Genomic DNA, 14040 nt, shown 5'->3' on the forward strand with positions numbered 1-14040 from the left:
CACCTTGGCCTTTGTGCACAATCGGAGAATGGTACTGGGGTACCAAAGCCTGGCACCTGATTCAAGCTTCTCAGCTGAATCTTGAATTCCCTCAGCTATAAGTTCATGCACGTTGATTTCTCCACCTTGTACTAGGCAATGTACCATAGTTGCTCGATTAATATTTACCTCTGAATTATTTGCAGCTAGGAGAATAGACCTCCTCACGAGTTCAAACCACCCCTTGGCTTCTGGGCTAAGGTCTCCCCTCTTGATGAAACGGGGTCTCCCATCTCCATACCTTTCCTAGTCAGCTGCTACAACACAGATGTCAGTCACTATCTCAGTGAGCTCATCATTGTCTTGGCTTTTACTTATCCTTGTATGATAGCTAGGCTCATCAAAGTATGGTGATTTCAGGTGAAGAGTTCTTATTATAGCATTTGGACTGAAGTCTACCTCCTTTCCCCTTACATAGCTTTTGAAGGTTGGGGCTCTGGTTTTGTCTTCTCTGACCACATTTGTGTAGAACTCTTTGATGAGGTTTGCATTGATCTTCCCCTCTGGATTGGTGAGCAATTGCCATCCTCTTTCTTTAATCTTCTCCCGAATCTGTGGGCATTCGTCTTCATTGATTTGGAAGTTTAACTCGGGTAGTATCTTTTTGAGCTTTATCCGCTCAAATTCTCGTTCATGGAAGGCAGTCTTGAATCTTTTCTCGTCGAAGGGAATGTTCTCCGTTGGTTCCTTCCTCTTCTGCCTCATGGAGCTTGAAAATCTTTCAAATGTCGGATGGGGTCTTGACCCGGCAACCCATGATACTTAGGATGTAGATTTATCAAGCTACTCTTCAACTCAAAGTTCGGATCAAGGTTAGGATACCTTGCTTGCAACGGTTGAAGTATGATATCCAGAGCTCCTTGCTCATGCAAAGTGATCCGGCGTGGCTCCGCCATGTGTGGCTCACCTGTAGGATGCAAAGATGTATTAGTAGTGTCAACAGAAGAATAGGAAGTAGCAGACTCCAAGTCACTCTCGATGACGTCTAGTGATTTGGTATTTTCCTCAAGAGAGGCCGAAGTACTAGGCGTATAGTCCAACCGCCGTCTAGCTTGCTGAGTGTGTAACAAAGTTCTTTTAATCTCGGGATCAAAATTGGCTAAGCTAGAATTCAATTGAGATCGAGTCATCAAACTTGAAAGTCATAGCACAAATGTAAAAGAAGTCTAAACTATAGCTAAGTATTGGAAGAGGTAAAATATCTACAATATTCACATATTCATATAACCAATATCAAGGCACATGTTGCAACCATTCCCCGGCAACGGCGCCAAAAATTTGACCCGATTGTCCCCAAGGGTGTATTGGTAAAGATTTTCTTCAATAAAATTGCATTGCAAGTATAGCTCTACCAACAACAATCCTCGGGTGTCAAATTTAGAAGAGGGATTTGGTTGTCACAAGTTCAACCCCAATAGAAATAACCGAAGTATTCAAGCCTCGGGTCGTCTCACAAGGAATGGGCAAACATATGCTTCAACATTAGTTAGAAATCCGGGGTTGTGAGTTATGAGCATGAAAATAAATGGGAATCTTAACAAGCAAGTAATCTTAAATTGCAACAAACTAATTCAATTAACTAAGCAAAACATGAGCAATTCCAATGAATAAGTAACATTCCACTTAATTCTATTATAAACCAAAAAAGTAACTATAACTAAAGCAAATAATTGAGAAAGTTGGTTTTCAAATATGAATAATAAAAGCAACTCTTGGCTAGGCATGGGAATTGGGATCACCATCCTTGTCTAACAACCATATCTTAAAAATTATAAGGAACCAAGCTCATTAAGTCTACCCTCAAAGTCTTAAGTACGTGATATCTACTCCTAGACTTGAAGTACGTCAAATGGCTTTGATCACATCAACCCATAAGTCCCAACCTACCTACTAATTAGATTAGTAGTGGGTTGGAGTCAATGAGTATCAAATTGACCACCAAGGGCTCCCAAATCATCAAATCCATTAGACCTAATGACTCAAGTTTACCCAATTCCCTTGACCTAGGCAAGAGTAAAGAAGACTACTCCATAATCAAAGTAAACAATTCATCGAACACATAGTAAGCATTAACAAAAGACATGTTCAAAATAGCAATTAAATTGGAATCTACAAATACTCACTAACAATTATCAACATACAATCATCAAAACAACAAGACTAAACATAGAAATCATCAATGTAACATCAACAAGTCAAGAATCACAACATTCATGAAATGGGTATAAAATGACAAGTAACAAGGATCCATAAACTATCACAAGATATAAGCAAAATTGTAGCAAGGAATTCAAATTGAACAATTAAAATTAGCAATTAACAAGATCCAATTCATAAATCAACAAGGGAAGATCAAATTAAAACTAGATCTAGAGAGGAACAAGGGTTTCTCTCTCTAGAATCACCCAAGAACCAAAAACTAGCTAAAAATTATGTCCTAGTGTAAAATGATTGATCCTCCGTTTTCCACTAGCATCCTTGCGTCTTTTTCATGCAGAAACAGCTTGGAATTGGGCCTCATGAGCCTTAGAAATCGCCAGGCACGATTTCCTTTAATGAGGTCACGTGCAGCTTCCCACGCGTGCGCGCCATGCGTGTGTGCGCGCCGATTGCTTTTGCGATCCACGCGTGCGCGCCAAGCGTGCGTGCGCGTTGATAGGAATCTTCTGATCCGCGCGGATGCGTCCATCCTTGCGCGCCGCTTCCAGCCAACCTCATCCACGCGTGTGCGTGGAGTGCGCGGGCGCGCTGATGCTGCTTTTTCCAAGATCTCAATTCTTCATGTTCCTCCCTTTTTGTACATGCTTTCTCCCTCTCTTCTAAGTCATTCCTACCCTATAACTCCTGAAATTACTCAACAAATACATCACGGCATCGAATGGCAATAGAAGATGATTTAAATATGGCAGTTTTAAGGCAAAATAAGCATGTTTTCCATCATGGAGCAATATTGGGAAGTGAACACAAAACCATGCATTTCTTGCGAATAAGTGTGAGAAATGTTGATAAAATCCCCCAAAATAAGCACAAGATAAACCACAAAATCGGGGTTTATCAGCTAACCATGAACATTGAGTTGCTATTCTTCATACCTTGGATTGTCAATCTTTATTGCATGATTCTTTTCTTGCTTGGGGACAAGCAAGGTTTAAGTTTGGTGTTGTGATGACATGTCATCATGTCATGTTTTTCTATGCTTTTTCATACAAGAAATTGATAATTAGTGCTTAAATGTTGCATTCTTTTGTGCTTAAATGGTATATTTCTTTGATCTTTTGATTTGATAAACTTTGTAGGAAATAAGAAGAAAAAGAAGCAAAAAAAACACAAAATAAGCTAAAAAGGAGAAAAAAAGAATTTTGGAGCACACTTTAATGTTGAGCACGCTTTGGAACGTTAGGCCACGCTTTTAAAAGCGTGGCCCATGACCATGATGCATTTAATTAGTAATGCCTTATGCATGCATGAATATATAATGAAAGCATGCATGCATTACTAATACTAATGAATGAAGGCGTTAAATGAATCATGCTTCAACGCTAAAATGGCATTACTAACTAATAAAGCAGACATGCATTTAATTGAGAACAAATTGAATGAATGCAATGTTAATGCAGTGGTATTATTATTAAATTAATGAAAGCATGCATTATTAAATCAATGCCAAGGCATTAAAAACAATCATGCATGCATGAAGCATTAAATTTTTAATACCAAGAGAGAATGAATGCTACGGCATTAGTAGTTAAGCAAATGAAAGCATTGGCATTATTTTATAAAGTCATGGAAGCATGCATGTAAAGTTAAAAGGAAGCAACGTAGCTCTCAACAAAGCCAAGGAGAAACAAAGGAGCGCTACGTGAATTTATTTAACTTTTTTGGGCTTCACAAAAGAAAAAAACAAGGCGCAGCTGATGAGCGGATAATTTATACGCTTTTTGCCATTGTTTTTACATAGTTTTTAGTATGATTTAGTTATTTTTTAGTATATTTTTATTATTTTTTAAATAAAATTCACATTTTTGGACTTTACTATGAGTTTGTGTGTTTTTCTGTGATTTTAGGTATTTTCTGACTGAAATTGAGGGACTTGAGCAAAAATTAGATTCAGAGGTTGAAGAAGGACTGCAGATGCTGTTGGATTCTGACCTCCCTACACTCAAAGTGGATTTTCTAGAGCTACAGAACTCCAAATGGTGCGCTCTCAATTGCGTTAGAAAGTAGACATACAGGTCTTTCCAGAAATATATAATAGTCCATACTTTGCCCGAGTTTAGACGTCACAAACTGGCGTTCAACGCCAGCTCCTTGCCCTATTCTGGAGTCAAACGCCAGAAACAGGTTGCAATGTGGAGTTAAACACTAGAAACAGGTTATAAACTGGCGTTTAACTCCAAGAAAGACCTCTCCACGTGAAAGCTTCAATGCTCAGCCCAAGCACACACCAAGTGGGCCCCGGAAATAGATTTCTGCATCATTTACTTATCTCTGTAACCCTAGTAACTAGTTTAGCATAAATATGACTTTTTACTATTGTATTTAGGGATCTTTTGGACGTTTAGTTCTGAGATCATGGAGGCTTGCCTCTCGGCCATGCCTAGACCTTGTTCTTATGTATTTTCAACGGTAGAGTTTCTATACACCATAGATTAAGGTGTGGAGCTCTACTGTTCCTCGAGTATTAATGCAAAGTACTATTGTTTTTCTATTCAATTCAAGCTTATTCCTATTCTAAGATATTCATTCGCACCCAAGAACATGATGAATGTGATGATTATGTGACACTCATCACCATTCTCACTTATGAACACGTGCTTGACAACCACTTCCGTTCTACATGAAGATGAGATAGAATGAGTATCTCTTAGATATCTAATACAGGGGATCGAGTCTGAGATATTAGAGTCTTTGTGGTATAAGTTAGAACCCATGGACGGCCATTCCTGAGATCTGAAAAGTCTAAACCTTGTCTGTGGTATACTGAGTAGGATCCGGGAAGGGATGGCTGTGACTTCAAACTCGCGAGTGCTGGGCGTAGTGACAGATGCAAAAGGATAGTAAATCCTATTCCAGTATGATCGAGAACTGACAGATGATTAGCCATGCAGTGACAGCGCATTGGACCATTTTAACAGAGAGGACGGGATGTAGCCATTGACAACGGTGATGCCCAACATACAGCTTGCCATGGAAAGGAGTAGGAATGATTGGATGAAGACAGCATGAAAGCAGAGGTTCATGAGGAACGAAAGCATCTCTATACGCTTATCTGAAATTCTCACCAATGAATTACATAAGTATCTTTATCCTAGTTTATATTCTAATTATGTTTTAATTATCAATTCTCTATAACCATTTGAATCCGCCTGACTGAGATTTACAAAGTGACCATAGCTTGCTTCAAGCCGACAATCTCCGTGGGATCGACCCTTACTCACGTAAGGTTTATTACTTGGACGACCCAGTGCACTTGCTGGTTAGTTGTGCGAAGTTGTGACAAAGTGTGATTCACGTTTGAGAGCACCAAGTCTTTGGCGCCATTGTTGATGATCACAATTTCGTGCACCAAGTTTTTGGCGCCGTTGCCGGGGATTGTTCGAGTTTGGACAACTGACGGTTCATCTTGTTGCTCAGATTAGGTAATTTTATTTTAATTTTAAGCTTTTATTTTTATTTTCGAAAAATATTTCGACAAAAAAAAATTAAAAAAAAATTTCAAAAAAAAATTATTCTATGGCTTCAAAATTTTTTAAGAATGAATTCTAGAGTTTCATGAAACATGTTGAAGCCTGGCTGGCTGTAAAGCCATGTCTAACTCTTTTGGACCGAGGCTTCCACTCATCAGCACAGAAGCAAGTTGAATGAAGTATCAGCTGTTGTATGTCTGATTTGTATCTGCTAAAGCTTGCCTGGCCATTGGCCATGTCTAGTGTTTTGGACCGGAGCTTTCACTGAAAGCTTGGCTGGCTAGTGAGCCATATCTAATTCTTGAACAGTTATTTTAGACTAACATTGCAAGATTCCTGGAATTCCTATTAAAAATTTTGAAATCCTTATTTTCCTTTTCAAAAGAATTTTCGAAAAATCCAAAAAAATTAATAAAATCATAAAAACTAAAAATATTTTGTGTTTCTTGTTTGAGTCTAGTGTCAAGTCATAAGTTTGGTGTCAATTGCATGTTTATCTCTTTCTTGCATTTTTCGAAAATTCATGCATTGCATTCTTCATGATCTTCAAGTTGTTCTTGATGAATTTCCTTGTTTGATCTTTGCATTTTCATGTTTTGCATCTCTTCTTGTTTTTCATATGCATTTTCAATTTGTTAGTGTCTAAAAAATTAAAAATTTCTAAGTTTGGAGTCTTGCATGTTTTCCTTTTCTAAAAAAATTTTCAAAAAAATAAGTTCTTGGTGTTCATCTTGACATTCAAAATGTTCTTGGTGTTCATCTTGACATTCATAGTGTTCTTGGTGTTCACCTTGACATTCATAGTGTTCTTGCATGCATCATTTATTTTGATCCAAGATTTTCATGCATTGAGTCTTTTTGATGTTTTTCTCTTTCATCATTAAAAATTCAAAAAAATAAAAAAAATATCTTTCCCTTTTTCACTCATAAAATTCGAAAATTTGAGTTGACTTTTTCAAAAATTTTAAAAATCTATTTGTTTCTTATGAGTCAAATCAAATTTTCAATTTAAAAAATTCTATCTTTTTCAAATCTTTTTCATTTTTCTTTCATAATTTTCGAAAATTTCAAATTGATTTTCAAAAATCTTTTTCTTATTTTTATTTCATATTTTCAAAATTAATGCTAACAATTAATGTGATTGATTCAAAAATTTTAAGTTTGTTACTTGCCTAGTAAGAAAGGTTCAATCTTTAAATTTTAAAATCCTATCTTTTTGTTTCTTGTTAGTCAAGTAATCAACTTTAATTTTCAAAATCAAATCTTTTTAAATTTCTTTTTCAAATCTTTTTCAAAATAAGTTTCAATCACATCTTTTTCAAAATTAATTTCAAAATCTTTTCTAACTTATTTTCTAGCTTCTTATCTTTTCAAAATTGATTTTCAAATCTTTTTCAATTAATCTTATCTTTTTGTTTGATTCATATCTTTTTCAAAACTACCTAACTAACTCTCTCTTTCTAATTTTTGAAAATCCCTTCCCTCTTTTTCAAAATTCCTTTTTTATTAACTAATTGTTTTAATTTTTACTTTAATTTAATTTAATTTTTCTTTTTTGTATTTTCGAATTCTAACTTTAAATTTAATTTAAAAACAAAAATATTTTTCTTTTCTTTTCAATGATTTTCGAAAATTCTTCTCCCTCATCTCCTTCTAATTATTTATTTATTTACTGACACTCCTCTTCATCTAAAAATTCAAACCCATTCCTCTCCCCTGTGTTTAGATTCTTATCTTTTCCTTCTTCTATTCTTATCTTCTTCTACTCACATAAAGGAATCTCTATACTGTGACATAGAGGATTCCATATTTTCTTTTCTGTTTTCTTCTTTTTCATATGAGCAGGAACAAGGATAAGAACATTCTTGTTGAAGCTGATCCTGAACCTGAAAGGACTTTGAAGAGGAAGCTAAGGGAAGCCAAAGCACAACTCTCTGGAGAAAATCTAACAGAAATTTTCGAAAAAGAAGGAGACATGGCCGAAAATAATAACAATGCAAAGAAGATGCTTGGTGACTTTACTGCACCAAATTCCAATTTACATGGAAGAAGCATCTCAATCCCTGCCATTGGAGCAAACAATTTTGAGCTAAAGCCTCAATTAGTTTCTCTGATGCAACAGAACTGCAAGTTTCATGGACTTCCATCAGAAGATCTTTTTTAGTTTTTAACTGAATTCTTGCAAATCTGTGATACTGTTAAGACCAATGGGGTTGATCCCGAGGTCTACAGGCTTATACTTTTCCCATTTGCTGTAAGAGACAGAGCTAGAGTATGGTTGGACTCTCAACCTAAAGATAGCCTGAACTCTTGGGATAAGCTGGTCACGACTTTCTTAGCCAAGTTCTTTCCTCCTCAAAAGCTTAGCAAGCTTAGAGTAGATGTTCAAACCTTCAAACAGAAAGAAGGTGAATCCCTCTATGAAGCTTGGGAGAGATACAAGGAACTGACCAAAAAGTGTCCCTCTAACATGCTTTCAGAATGGACCATCCTGGATATATTCTATGACGGTTTGTCTGAGCTATCAAAGATGTCACTGGACCATTCTACAGGTGGATCCATTCACCTAAAGAAAACGCCTGCAGAAGCTCAGGAACTCATTGACATGGTTACAAATAACCAGTTCATGTACACTTCTGAAAGGAATCCTGTGAGTAATGGGACGCCTATGAGGAAGGGAGTTCTTGAAATTGATACTCTGAATGCCATATTGGCTCAGAATAAAATATTGACTCAGCAAGTCAATATGATTTCTCAGAGTCTGAATGGAATGCAAGCTGCATCCAACAGTACTCAAGAGGCATCTTCTGTAGAAGAAGCTTATGATCCTGAGAACCCTGCAATAGCAGAGGTGAATTACATGGGTGAACCATATGGAAACACCTATAATCCCTCATGGAGAAATCATCCAAATTTCTCATGGAAGGATCAACAAAAGCCTCAACAAGGCTTTAATAATGGTGGAAGAAACAGGTTTAGCAATAGCAAACATTTTCCATCATCCACTCAGCAACAGACAGAGAATTCTGAGCAGAATCCATCTAGCTTAGCAAATATAGTCTCTGATATATCTAAGGCCACTCTAAGTTTCATGAATGAAACTAGGTCCTCCATTAGAAATTTGGAGGCACAAGTGGGCCTGCTGAGTAAAAGAGTCACTGAAACTCTTCCTAGTACTCTCCCAAGCAATACAGAAGAGAATCCAAAAAGAGAGTGCAAGGCCATTACCCTACTTGGTGTGGCCGAACCCAGAGAAGAGGAGGAGGACGTGAATCCCAGTAAGGAAGACCTCCTGGGACGTTCAGTGACTAATAAGGAGTATCCCTTTGAGGAACCAAAGGAATCTGAGGCTCATCTAGAGACCATAGAGATTCCATTAAACCTTCTTCTGCCCTTCATGAATTCTGATGAGTATTCTTCTTCTGAAGAGAATAAAGACGTTACTGAAGAGCAAGTTGCTAAATACCTTGGTGCAATCATGAAGCTGAATGCCAAATTATTTGGTAATGAGACTTGGGCAGATGAACCTCCCTTGCTCACCAATGAACTGAATGCATTGGATAGGCATAAATTACCTCAAAAGAAACAGGATCCTGGTAAATTCTTAATTCCCTGTAACATAGGCACCATGACCTTTGAGAAGACTCTGTGTGACCTAGGGTCAAGAATAAACCTAATGCCACTCTCTGTAATGGAGAAACTTGGGATCTTTGAGGTGCAAGCAGCCAGAATCTCATTAGAGATGGCAGACAACTCAAGAAAACAGGCTTATGGACTAGTAGAGGACATGCTAGTAAAGGTTGAAGGCCTTTACATCCCTACTGATTTCATAATCCTAGACACTGGAAAGGATGAAGATGAATCCATCATCCTTGGAAGACTCTTCCTAGCCACAACAAAAGCTGTGATTGATGTGGACAGAGGAGAGTTGGTCCTTCAACTGAATGAGGACTACCTTGTATTTAAAACTCAAGGTTCTCCTTCTGTAACCATGGAGAGGAAGCATGAAAAGCTTCTCTCACTGCAGAGTCAACCAAAGCCCCCACAGTCAAACTCTAAGTTTGGTGTTGGGAGGCCATAACCAAACTCTAAGTTTGGTGTTGGGAGGTCCCAACAATGCTCTGAACACCTGTGAGGCTCCATGAGAGCTCACTGTCAAGCTATTGACATTAAAGAAGCGCTTGTTGGGAGTCAACCTAATGTTATTTATATCTATTTTATTTTATTTCGTGTTTTATTAGGTTGATGATCATGTGGAGTCACAAAAACTACTGAAAAATTCAAAAACAGAATGAAAAATAGCATTAAAAATAGCACACCCTGGAGGAGGAGCATTTTGGCGTATAAACGCCAGAAACAAGCACCAAGCTTGTGATGACAAGTCATCTTAGCCTAGTTTTACTAGTCTATTTCTTTGTTTTTATTAAGTTTTATGCACTTTCTTGCATTGTAAGTAAGTAATTTGGAATGGAATTGCATGATTTCTTTGAATCAATCAACCACTATTTAATTTATACTAAATCATGAGGTTTAAGCTAAATTTGATTGATATTTGAATGATTTATAAACCTTGTGAATTTGGTGATACTTTGATTGGTTGTTTTGATTAATTGTAGGTGAAGAAAAGAAGAAAATAAGAAAGCGTGGCCTAAGAAGCGTGGCCCAAGGAAAAGAAGAGTGTAGCAAAGGAAGCAATAAAGCATGGCACATGGAAGGAGGAAGCATAGTGCTCTCTTCAGGACCGGAGCACTCTCTTAAGGGAGCACAACAATGAACCAAGAAAGCAAGGCTTGATGCTACGAGCCCCTTGAGAGCGGATCACACTTTTGAACCAAGAAACAAAGGAAAGAAGAATGATGCTCCGCTCCCCTTGAGAGCATTATCGGGCTTCACTCAAGAATAAATCCAAGGAAATAGTTTGCCAATGCTTGCTCCAAGGATCGAACCCATGAGCAAGGGGGAGTGGGGAGCGTTACTCACAAAGGAAAATGAGCCACACTTGGCCAAATTGCACTCACAAGGATTCGAACCAAGCACCTCAAGGAAAAGAGGAGAGAGGCGCCACTTCATTCACAAAGAAAAGGAGTCAGTGCATGCCTCCAATAAGTTTCGAACTTGGGACCTCACCCAAGCAAAAGGAGTGCTACGCTCCCAAGGAGAGCAGAGCGCTACTCTCCTTAGCCTTTGCAAGAACTTGACACGGCCAGGGGGAATTGGAGCGCAACATGACACGGGCAAAGGGAGCTTGGTGTGCACAAGACTCCAACACAAGCCACAATGCTCCGCTCCCAACAAGAGCGGAGCACTATCCTGATTGCCCCACAGCCTTGGCACGCAAGAAGAAGCTCCAACACAAGCCTCAATGATCCGCTCCCCACAAGAGCAGAGCACTCCACTGGGAGCAATTTCTCTTGGGCTGAAAATTCAATTAAAAATCCAATTAAATTCAAATCTTCACCAAATTAAAAAGCCCACCCAAATTCTTAAATCCAAGAATAGAAAGTGTATAAATAGAAGCTAGTTTGATTTAGTTAGGGACTTTTATCACCTTTTGCTTCTTTGAGAATTTTCATTTTTCAGAATTTTAGAGTTTTTACTTTGAATTTGGATCTCGGAGAATTTGGAAGGAGAATTGATCTCTCTTCTTCCTTGTTCTTGCTTGAGCGCTCTTTACTTCTTGTCGTGGATCTTGGGTGAAGAATTGAAGAACTTCTATTTTAATCTCACCTTGAGATCTCTTGTTTATATTTCTGCATAATTCAAATTCTGTTTACTGCCTTCATCTTCTCTCTTCTACTACTTCTGCAAATTACTTTTCTATTTTCTGTTGCAATTGTTCTTGATTGGATCAAGGAAGGATTTGAGATCTAAACTTGTTTTCTAGTCTCTTCCACTCCTGAGATCTTCAATTTCTCTTTTAATTCCTGCACTTGAGCTACATTCATTTTCTGTTTTTAATTCTTCAATAATCTTCACTTTGCTGTTTAAGATCCATTTTACTTCAATTCACCTTTTACTCTTCTGTTTATTGCAATTTACTTCTGCTTGTTTTAATTTCTACACATCCCAGCTCCCAATCCCTTTTATAATTCAAGCAATTTACCTTTCTTGCACTTTAAGATTTAGCTGTTTACATTTCTTGTAATCTAAGTTTCTGTAATTTATTTTACTTGTTCTTTAAGATTCAGCACTTTTATTTTCTGTTCTCTTTAATTTACTGCAATTCTTCCCTCTCACTTTACATTTCAAGTAATTTAGCTTTTGTCAATTACAAATCACTCAAACCAATACTTGATTCGCTTGACTAAATCAACCACTAAGCTAAAATTGCTCAATCCTTCAATCCCGGTGGGATCGACCTCACTAATGTGAGTTATTATTACTTGATGCGACCTGGTACACTTGTCGGTTAGTATTTGTGTGTTTGGAAATTCGGTTTTCCACAAAAACACCATCAAGTTTTTGGCGCCGTTGCCAGGGATTGATTAAATTGACAATGATTAAGTGAAGTAGAGATCTAGATCAAGCACCATTTCTTTTCTGTTTCTTTACTTTTCAACTAACCCACTAACTGTTTGAATTTTTGCTTAAGCAAACTAAAACCTCACTTTAGCAATAGAGTGAAGTTTTCCTGGTTTTTGCTGGTTATATGCATTCCCTGTGTTTTTGCTTGCTGAGTACATGACAGAAGCAAATTCTCTTTTATTAATCTTTCTAGCCTGTCAACTATTTGATACATTGTGTCAACTAATCCTCTAACCACATTTTGGCATGAGTAGATTCAATCTTCATTTGGACTATTTGTAATTGTGCAGATCATGGAGGGGAACTCAACGAATTCCAGTAATTGTGGGAGTAGTGTCCTCACCTTAGATGACAATGCAACTCATGACTTGAAGCATCCGCTCATCACCATGAACGATGTTGCTCAATGACTTGAAGCCTTCCCACAAGGAAGCATCACCAGATGGGAAGATCTAATGAGTGAATTCCTGGCCAAGTTGAAACCACCCGAGGAAATTGGTAAGCTAGAAGCAGAAGTGCAACCATCCACACAAGAGAAAGGAGTGATGGAAATTGAAGGTGTAAATGCAGTCGTGAACCAAAACAAGCAGATGCATCAACAAACTCTACAACAACTGGAGTTGATGGTCAGAAAAATCAATGAGCTGCGAACTGCTGTAGTAAATACATACAACCTACCTCAAAATTTACATGGTTGGAATCAACCTGAAAAAGGTTTTGGAGCAATTAACTATGAGAAACAAAATCATGAGCGATTACACTCTCCAAACACTACCTCAAGCCTGTTCCAACACAAGTCTCAGGGTGATGTGTACAACCTACCCTGGAGGACTCATTCCAACTGGAGGAGGATTGAGCACCAAAATCAAGGACCAACGGACTTCAATTACAACAACCCCAACTTCACAAACCAGCAAAAACACCACCATACCAACAACAACCACTACACACCACCATCACAACACCCACCCTTCCAACCTCCAACACCCCACAACCAACCAATCTCACAAGACTCTCAGAGGATCACCAACTTGGAGATCTTAATAGAGAAAATGATAAAGCACCAAGAGGTGACAACAAAGAACCAGGAAACCTCAATCAGAAGAATTGAGAGGCAAATGGAACAACTGGCTAAGCACCTTATAAAAATGGGTGAGAAGAGGGCAAATACTTTCCCCAGAGCCACTGAAGACAACCTGAAAGACAATGAAAAAGTTGCTAGGTGGGAGAAATGGAAAGAAATCATAGAGGGAAGTGAGAGGGCTACAGAAAAAGAAACAATCATCAAAGAGAAGCACCACAGAGAAGTTCCTCAAGAAGAAATAGAGGAAAGAAAGCCCACAGTAAGAGGAGAAACTCAAAGGCAACCGAATTCTCAACTTCCATGATCAGAGGATGGAGAATGTCAAGCTAGTGACAATAAAGAAGCGCTTGTTGGGAGGCAACCCAACCTAAGGTAGTTTTTTTTTCGTAGCTATTTTAATAAAAAAGTCAATTAGTTTTATCTATACTGCAAGAAGCTAAGTTTGATGTTGCACACCAAAATAATCTAAGGGAGAATGAAGCATTTTAAGTTTGGTTTTCCACTAAAAACTTCATCATAAAACACATTCTCACCTTCTGCATAATGCTAGCTTCAAGCATTTAGATAAACTAGTTAACTATTCTGCTGTTTTCTAGGTTTTAGTTCTATTACCTTTGTCAAAGAAAAAGAGTTTTACATATGGTCAATCTGATGCATGAGAACCATTGGCAAGGTACTAAGTTTGGTGTTCCCACACTAAAGTAA

At 37.8% G+C, this 14040-nt stretch overlaps 1 non-coding gene across 1 annotated transcript; it reads right to left on the reverse strand.

Moving 5' to 3' along the window:
• Positions 1-8094: 8094 nt before the first annotated feature.
• Positions 8095-8202, reverse strand: LOC148545658 (small nucleolar RNA R71). The gene has a single exon (XR_015901016.1). It is a non-coding gene; the product is annotated as a small nucleolar RNA R71 (small nucleolar RNA).
• Positions 8203-14040: the final 5838 nt, after the last annotated feature.

Source organism: Arachis ipaensis, chromosome B9 (assembly GCF_059453495.1).
Source record: "Arachis ipaensis isolate K30076 ecotype BB chromosome B9, ASM5945349v1, whole genome shotgun sequence".
NCBI lineage: Eukaryota > Viridiplantae > Streptophyta > Magnoliopsida > Fabales > Fabaceae > Arachis > Arachis ipaensis.